The sequence below is a fragment of the Pinus tabuliformis genome, chromosome 2_2 (genome assembly GCF_031772625.1).
Source record: "Pinus tabuliformis cultivar Carrire ecotype Pingquan chromosome 2_2, CPIR1, whole genome shotgun sequence".
Classification (NCBI taxonomy): Eukaryota; Viridiplantae; Streptophyta; class Pinopsida; order Pinales; family Pinaceae; genus Pinus; species Pinus tabuliformis.
This window is the reverse complement of record NC_142300.1, coordinates 323,119,489-323,128,973: the sequence shown is the minus strand read 5'-3', so window position 1 is coordinate 323,128,973 and position 9,485 is coordinate 323,119,489. Positions and strand designations below refer to the sequence as shown.

The 9,485-nt window shown below is 35.8% G+C and overlaps 1 pseudogene; it reads left to right on the top strand.

The window, feature by feature from the left end:
- The first annotated feature begins 362 nt into the window (after nt 1–362).
- Nucleotides 363–3,784, top strand: LOC149192587 (uncharacterized; annotated as a pseudogene).
- Nucleotides 3,785–9,485: the final 5,701 nt, after the last annotated feature.

Genomic DNA, 9,485 nt, shown 5'->3' with positions numbered 1-9,485 from the left:
AAACGGGCTCTTTAAAGAGGAATCGATTAATGCAACTCTGGACCTTGGAACTCGTCAAGAAGAACTTAATAGGGAAAACGCTTATGAATTTCGACCCCAGCTCTGGTATGAAAATTATAAAACTGTCTTCAACATGGAAAACGATAGAAACCTTTAGCATATATCAACACCTCATCAAACCTTTGGCGTGGATTTGATGGCCTTCACCCTATCATCGTCTACCAAATGGCAATACATTTGACATAATGCATGTAGTGGCACTTGACCCAATTCTTTGGATATGTTGCATCAATCTAGTTACATTGAGAGGCAACGTATACTTGGGAGCAATATAACTCCATCCATAATTTCGGCCAATTGAAATGGTGTATGGTGTCGACGTGTGTTATGATGATTTGCGCATTATATATTTACGCCGTAAGGCGTTTCCCTCTGAAATGGACTCCCCCAAATGCCTTTCTGTCCTAATCGTAGCCATTAGATCTTTTGTTAGACGATTGAACAAAAATCGGCGGTCTAATTTAATAAAAAAAAATGTTTTAAAACATTAAAAAACCTTAAAAAGCGTTATTAGGCCAATGAACAATGCTCTCCGCTTGACATCTGTGCGCTTTTTATGGAGGAGTTCCAGAGAGAGTCCATTTGAATTCTTAGTGGAGTTTATGGCAATGAACTCCAGCGCCGGCGAAGCCTTTTCGTCGCCTCAAGGATGGCGTTAAAGTCCCTTTTGTTGGCGAAATCAGGTGGGTATTTTTGAAGGAGGCAGTGAAAGTATGGTTGCGAAATCCGAAGAATTTGGCACTGTTAATATGGGGTATTGCTGTGGCAGTATCTGGAGCTATTCTTTTTTTGGTTTTGGTTGGCTTTCTTAACAGGATCGTGCCTAAAAAGAGTGAGAGGCATGCCTGGTTTGAGGTCAATAATCAAATTCTAAATGCGCTTTTTACCATGATGTGCCTTTATCTACACCCACAACATTGTTATCATATTTTACTTCTCATTAGATGGAAACCAGAGGACATTGTCAATCTTAGAAAGGTCTACTGTAAAAATGAGACTTACAAACCTCATGAGTGGGCACACATGATGGTAGTTGTGCTACTTCTGCAAATAAATTGTTTTGCATAGTATGTGCTCTATGGTCTGAATTGGGGCTATAAGAGATCACAGCGTCCGGCTATTGGAGTGGGTTTGTGCGTTTCTGTTGCAATAGGCGCCCCTATTGCAGCTGGTCTTTATCTTATCCTGAGTCCTCTTGGGAAAGATTACGAAGCCGAAGGTGATTTGGAGACTACGGTTATAAGTATCACTGATGCAGATGCAGAGGCAGATGTTATTAGGATAGATGATAACTCTGTGAAAAACAAATCTACATACGTGCAGCTTGAGAAGAAATACTCTCTTCTTAGAAGAGGTAGTAAAAGAATGGAACCTAAACCGGAATGGCAGGGAGGTCTATTTGACTGCTGGAGTGATCCTTCTGTTGCATTTTTTCAACATTTTGTGGGTTCTGCGTTTTTGGGTGGAATATGGATAGACTGGGGTTTGGGAACATGTATGTGCACATAGTGACCTTCATTTTGTTGTGCATGGCCCCTTATTGGATCTTCACCTTGGCTGCTGTCAATATTGATAATGAGAATATTCGGGAAGGTCTTGGTATCATTGGGATCATTCTTTGCGTGTTTGGGCTTCTGTACGGTGAGTTTTGGAGGATTCAGATGCGGAAGAGGTTTGGCTTATCTGGAAATGGCTGCTGTTGTGTGCAGCCTAATGTGACAAATCTAATGCAGTGGCTTTTCTACGGTGTTTGTTCTCTCTGTCAGGAGGTTCGCACTGGAAATTTCTATGAGGTCTGTGAGGATAAACTCTATTCTAAAAAATATCTTGGCCAAGATTCACAAGACCTGAGAGATGCTTCACCGAGTTTGGCTCCGTTGGGTCATGAACCAGGATCACCAGCTTTGAATTCACCCTCTTGGGTCAAATCAGACATGTCACCAAACTTGAATGCTCAAGCTTTAGTGTCGCCAGTTTTGAGTCCAGTGCATTATTCCATTGAAAACTCTCTTCCTCCACAGGGTATGCCCCTTGTGCGGGAAGGGTCGACATTTCCTTTGTCTAACTTTCTGTCAGCAGAAACTCATATTACGATTTCTCCAGATTCAGAATTAGCGGATGCACATAATGTGGCAGCTCAAACAGAAAATCTAAAGAGGGACGGGTTCTGCGTTTTTAGTGACCTTCATTTTGTTGTGCATGGCCCCTTATTGGATCTTCACCTTGGCTGCTGTCAATATTGATAATGAGAATATCCAGGAAGGTCTTGGTATCACTGGGATCATTCTTTGCGTGTTTGGGCTTCTGGACGGTGGGTTTTGGAGGATTCAGATGCGGAAGAGGTTTGGCTTACCTGGAAATGGCTGCTGTTGTGGGCAGCCTAATGTGACAGATCTAATGCAGTGGCTTTTCTGCGGTGTTTGTTCTCTCTGTCAGGAGGTTCGCACTGGAAATTTCTATGAGGTTTGTGAGGATAAACTCTATTCTAAAAAATATCTTGGCCAAGATTCACAAGACCTGAGAGATGCTTCACCGAATTTGGCTCCGTTGGGTCACGAACCAGGATCACCAGCTTTGAATTCACCCTCTTGGGTCAAATCAGACATGTCACCAAACTTGAATGCTCAAGCTTCAGTGTCGCCAGTTTTGAGTCCAATGAATTATTCCATTGAAAACTCTCTTCCTCCACAGGGTATGCCCCTTGTGCGGGAAGGGTCGACATTTCCTTTGTCTAACTTTCTTTCAGCGGAAACTCATATTACGATTTCTCCAGATTCAGAATCAGCGGATGCACATAACGTGGCAGCTCAAACAGAAAATCTAAAGAGGGACGGCTATCCGATGAATGCACCCATTCCCCAGAGACTGGAAAAATAAGAATAGGGCATTAATGCAATCATAATCCTATGGTTGATGGCTGGAAGGTTAAATTGAATTACCTTGGAAACTTGTCCAGTATTAAGATGCATCTAGACATTGACTTGTTCTGTAGCTTTCTGCAGTGCCCATTGTTACAGTTTACACTTCAGGTTTGGTTGATTCTTTTCTTTATTCGATACAGTGGTTAGATAGAAACGTTCATTGGCATTGTTATTTAGTCCATGAAACCTTACCTTACATAGAAGGGGTTGATTGGTGCAGGAACAACATTTCGAGCTTTACAGATCATCCATCCGTCTTTTATGTTGCTCCACGGACTGTGAAAGTAAGAAATGTGAGATAAGAGCAGTCAACAGTTCCTCACTGATGTATATTTGTCTGCAAATACGCAAAATATGAGATTCTGATTTTTAACTGTGTTGATGCAATTTAATTTTGCTTTCTCATCTAAATTATCTGACTGAATCCTCTGTAGTGAGTTAGTAATATATTTTGGGACAAATTGCATTACCTGTACTGAACCACATCCTAACATGGAATATTGCTCATGTATGGTTTGCATTTATGTTCTGTACATTCAAATTTACATTATTTATGGTTCTATGGACAAAGCTGGATAGTTCTTTCTAATTCTTGATCACTATGTGGATCCAATACATTGAACTTGGAGCATTGCTGACAAATGAAGAGGATTTTAAAAGAAAAATTATGCCTTCATCTGATCTACAACCTGTGAGGGAAATTTTACTTCTATCTAGCTCAGGCTGCCTCTCCATAAAACACTACCTTTTGGTAGCAAAAGTGGAAAAAGGCAAACCTCTAGAGCTGGAGGCGAATGAAGAGGAGCAGGGCAAACTTTCTAGAGCTAGGAGGGAATGACGGGGAGCAGTGGGAGTCTAACATAGGTGGACTAAAAGTGAGTCATGTTCGACTCAAGGAGACAAGGATGAGCTGGTCTGGTGATTCTCTACCCCCAGACTCGGTTTCAATGCAATGCAATGTTTGTTAACAGATCGGCCTGATGGAATCTAATGGCAGTGGAAACCACTTTGGAAAATCAAGTCCCCACTAAAAGCATGAAGCAAGGATCTTCATGTGGCTGGCCATATAGAACAAGGCCCTACTCTGTGTAAGTACTACATGGTACAGAAGAGGATTGGACATGGGCCAAGTCGATGTACTTTATACAAGCTGGATGAGGAAGCTATAGGAGATCATCTTGCCCATATTCTTCCCCATTGTGGGCTGGAATGGATAGCCTGATACGGGTAGGAGGTGCTGGGCAAGGTGAAACTAAAGTAGTAAGTTTTACACAGTGGCAGTAGAAGCCAGATTTAAAAGAGTTCAAAGCTTTACTCTTGATAGTTGGGAATTTGGTTTGCAAGGAACGTTGACGCTTTTGAAGGGAGATTCATCCCACCTTTCCAGTGTGCATCCCAGCACAGATTTATATTTGCTAGTTATATAAATCTTCCCAAAGCAATGCCTGAGAGGCAGCCTTTTCATGATTTTGACGGAGCAAGCCAAGGATCTCCTCCCAAATATAAATATAAAGCAAGTGGCATAATTTTTTTTTAAGACACCCACTTTTTCAAGGTCAAGGCCAGATTGGGAGAGGAATTTGACAGTTATGCTGAGCTCCTTGCTTTGAAATTGCTTATTAATATACTTTGTAAAAAAGGGTTCAAGCTTCAGATTTTTGGTGGTAATAAATTCGATGAAGGGTGAATTTACGATGGGGAAATGGTCTTAATTCTGATTTTTGATGAGTTAAAAGGTCGATTTCTAACTCCATTTCTTTTTTCATCATGCCTACAGAGAACTCAACTCTGAAATTGATCTCTGGTGACTCAATTGGTGGTAATAAATTGGATGAAGGATGAATTTAGAATGGGGATCTGGTCTGAATTCAATCTCTGGTGACTCAATTGATGGTAATAATTTGGATGAAGGGTGAATTTAGAATGGGGATCTGGTCTTAATCCTGATCTTTGATAAGTTAAAAGGTCAATTTCTGTTTTTAACTCCATTTCCTTTTTAACAAATCATGTTTACAGAAAACTCCACTCTGAAAATGATGTCTTTCTAAAGCAGGACTATAGATTTTCATAGCTAGTCTGTTTTAGAAGTTAAGGATGGGCAAGCTATTTCAAAATGCATTCTTTCAGTCTTGTGACTCATAGTGGCTAGAAGTCGCTTCCAAATTGGTCCTGATCCTCTGTTATATATACTCGTGGGCAAAAGCTCCTGATATTATTTAATGGCTCATGTTTGACAGCTTAATTCCCTTTGTTACAAGATGAATGCCATATGCTGGGAGAGTTGTGATTTCTCTTTTTCAAAAGTTATCCTTTTCTTTGGATGTTATATCATGGGGATATTAATGTGATTTTGATGAGATTTTTGAACCTGTTTTGACAATTTGTGATTTTTATGAGCAATATTAGGATCACACTGTAGGCTCTCTTTGGACAGATCTTGAGCCTACTCGGGCATAAAATTCTAGCAGGGAATACTCTTGAAATGCTTTGTGCATATGCAGAAAGTAAAGCTAAGCTATTTTAACATTTGACCATTTATTCATGGAACAGATTTACTAATTAATAGTTGGTCCTTATTAAGGAACTTCAATGAGGATGACACGCCTTCCATCTCTCACTACACTGTTAATGCCCACTTTGGCCTAGGAGATTATATTTCACAACATTTCTAGCTTCATAGGGCAAGGAAAAAATTACATCTCTTCCTTCCTTAAGAGCTTAAACCACCTACTTGGTTGCATGATATTGTTCATGCGACCGATAATCTCCATAATCATTTGACAATCTTATTGTCCAAAATCAATTCTTTGTTGAAGGCGTAAGATAAGATTCATATATTTTCTTGATTTTCCAAATATTTTAAAAATGATCAAAAGATATATATTTTTAATTTTTTAATTTTTTATTTCTTAAATATTTAAAAAAAATCAAAAAGTCAAATTTTGATTTTCTAAATATTTAAAAAATATCAAAAGTCAAATTTTGATGTAAAGAAATCTTTTACTTTACAATGAATTTAATGCACAGATATGCACAGACAAATATGATGTCTTTACAAATGAATCTCATCTCTTTTATTATAAAAATATGATGTCTTTACAAATGAATCTCATCTCTTTTATGATCTCTATGCAAAGTCAAATATGATCTTTATACAAGTGAATCCGGTTTACTTTATTGTCTAAAATCAATTTTTTTTGTTCTTGTTGTTGAAGGCATAAGACAAGATTCATATTTTTTTTTGATTTTCTAAATATTTTAAAAATATCAGAATATATATATTTTTTATTTTTTAAATATTTTAAAGAGATGGAAATTCAAATTTTGATTTTCTAAATATTTTGAAAATATCAAATGGGAAATCTTTTTTTTACAATAAATTTAATGCAAAGACAAATATGATATTTATATAAATGAATCTCTATCTCTTTTATTATAAATAGGAGAATACGAAATAAGGAGAAATGAATCTCTTTTATTATAAATAGGAGAATTGGAGACAGCCCCACATGATGTAACCTATTAGTAGGTCAATTTAGTCCTAATAAATAAAGTAATAATAAATGCTTATTAGAGTTTTAACCGTCCTCATCTTTTAAAAATGTTTTGCCTTTAGAGTTTGTAATTGAGATTGTGTCTTCAACTTAATCATAATAAATAAAGTAATAATAAATCTTTATTAGAGTTTTAATATAGCCCTCATCTTTTCAAAATGTTTTGCCTTTAAAGTTTGTAATTGAGACTGTGTCTTCATGAACCGTTCATTTTCCATTTAGCCTTTTCAAAATGCATGTTCTTCCACTGATTTTAGCTTTTCAATTCTATTCTAAAGTGATACAGAATGCTGATCTATAACTTTTTCTAATCTAAGATCAATTTTCATTCTTCATACAATTTTAGAAGTTTTGTTTGCACTAGCATAGTTTATCTCAAAACCTTTTTTTAGACAATATACATCCTATGAATGTGGGAACACAAATCTAACTGATATGCCACTTGTCCAATCCTATGAATAATCTTGTAGATTTCCATTAAATTTTGTAGCTATGTTTTTTTTTCTTCTTTTGCTTGAATATAAATTGTTTGTAAGGTTGTAGTCTCAAAAATACCCAATCAATTTTCTCAAATTGTTCTTCATTTACATGTTGATTTGCTTCTTGTTTTGCGCTATTTGAAGGTTTTACTTGAGAATTGTTAAAGTTTCTAGTCTTTTCCATTTGTAACTCTATTGCATGTACTTTGGACTTATCTTGCAAAAAGTATGAGATACTAGGAGATGTATATCTATAAATGACCTCAAATGGGGACATTTTAGTAGATGTGTGATAGGTGGAATTATATGACCATTCTGCCAAAAGCAACTACTTCATCCATTGAGTTTTCTTATCTAAATCATAACATCGTAGATAACTCTCTAAACATGTGTTAACTATTTTTATTTGACCCTTTGTTTGTGAATAAAACTTTGAACTCATATCTAGTGTTATTCCACTAATTTTTCATAATCCTTTTAAAAAGTTAATGAATTTTGGGTCTCTTTCACTTACTATTACTTTCGGAAAACCATGAAGTTTATGAACTTCTTTCATGAACACTTTCATTGCTTGGCTTGTTATATATGTACTTTGAATTCCAAAAATGTGCATATGTTGTGAGTCTATCAACAAGCACAAAAATGACGCCCTTGCCTTTAAATTTTGGTAACCTTGAAATGAAGTCTATTGATATCTCTTCCATCTTTGATTAAGTATGTGTAATGGCAAAAGTAGCCTTGGAGATTTTATTGTCTCCCCTTTATTTTTTTACAAGTTTTTGAATATCTTTCTTTATTCATTAAAAAAAATGATCTTTTGATATGTTTTAAGAAACCCTGCATGTCTTGGATCTTGGATCATGTAATTCTCTTAATATTTGTTGCCTCAACTATGATTAAGGGTATGAAAACATTCTACCCTTGTATACTAAAGTATATCTCCCCTCCACTCACAATGCTCCATATAGTTCATCCCTTTATCCATTGTGTTTTTTGTTTAGAACTGTTGTCAGTTTTCCATTTATGGTGAGCTTTTGCTAGCCACTTATGGATAGAATGTGTATTAGAATATGAACTTGAGGTTTCTTTTATTTTATAAAGAACATTTGCTACTACATTGTCCTTCCATTTTCTGTATATTATTTCAAAATCAAACCCTTGTGCTTTTGCTACTCTTCTAATGACAATATTTGCTCCAAAAAGTACTTTAGGATATCATGGTTTGTCTTGACTTTAATGTTCTCCTAATGAGACACTGTCATCATTTTTTATTGCATGGAAAATTGCTTCTATTTTACTACACGTTGATTTCACCAAGTCTTTTCCCTTGAATTGTTTGCTTTCAAAAACCAATAGTCTTCCTTTTGTGTCAATATTTCTCTAATTTATTGTCCTGATGCATCATGTTTTTTTGTGAGTGTTTTACAAAACTTAGGCATTTCCAATACTGGTATAGAAGACATGCACTTGATCTTAAAAAAAGATACCACTATATCAAATTAAGAAAAGAAACCATTCCAAAAATAACTTCTAGAACACAAACAATACTGTGAGTTCTTGGTCATGCCTTTAGGGTTGACTAATGCTTCTACTTTTCAAAGCCTTATGATCAATTTTTTTTGACCCCTTCTTGAAAAAATTGTGTTGGTTTTCTTTGATGATATACTTATCTATAGAAAATAATAGGACGACCACATTAACCATGTGGATAAAGTTCTACAAATTCTCAAGAACAATTAAATGTATGTAAAAATATCCAAATGTCCTTGTGGGAAACAAGAAGTAGAGTATTTAGGTCATATCGTTTCAAAGGAAGGAGTTAAAGTGGATCCTCAAAAGATCCAATCCATTACAAAATGACATTTTCTCAAGAACATCAAGAGTCTTAGGGGATTTTTGGGACTTGAAAGATATTATTAAAAATTTGTTAAAAATTATGCACACATTACAAACCCACTTACATCTCTCTCGAAGAAAAAAAATATTTGTATGGAATGACGAGACTACTTTGGCATTTCATTTAACTTTCATAAAATAAAGTTTAACCACAACTCCCTTGCTACCCTTTCTATTTTATGATATTTGATGGCTTGAGAAGGTCTGGATTTTAACTCTTTGTCATTCATATTGAATTCCTCTCAATTCAAATCTCATGAATAATTCATTGTAGTTTGTAGAAATTTTACCTAATGTTCACAACCATGGAATCCATAGAACATCTACACCTCCAATGGAAATGGCATACATTGGGCTTACCAAATTATATCCTCCCATACTTAGTTTAATGTGGTGGCATTTTTCCCATACTTAATAGCTTGGATATACCAAGCTATTGAGACACTTTGCTAATATTTTTTCAATGAAGTGATAGTTACTTCCTTAGTGAATAGGCGCCATGACCTTTTGCTTCTCAATGTAACCTACAATCTTCAAGGTTTGAGGTGATGACAAACTTTCCAATGCATGCATAG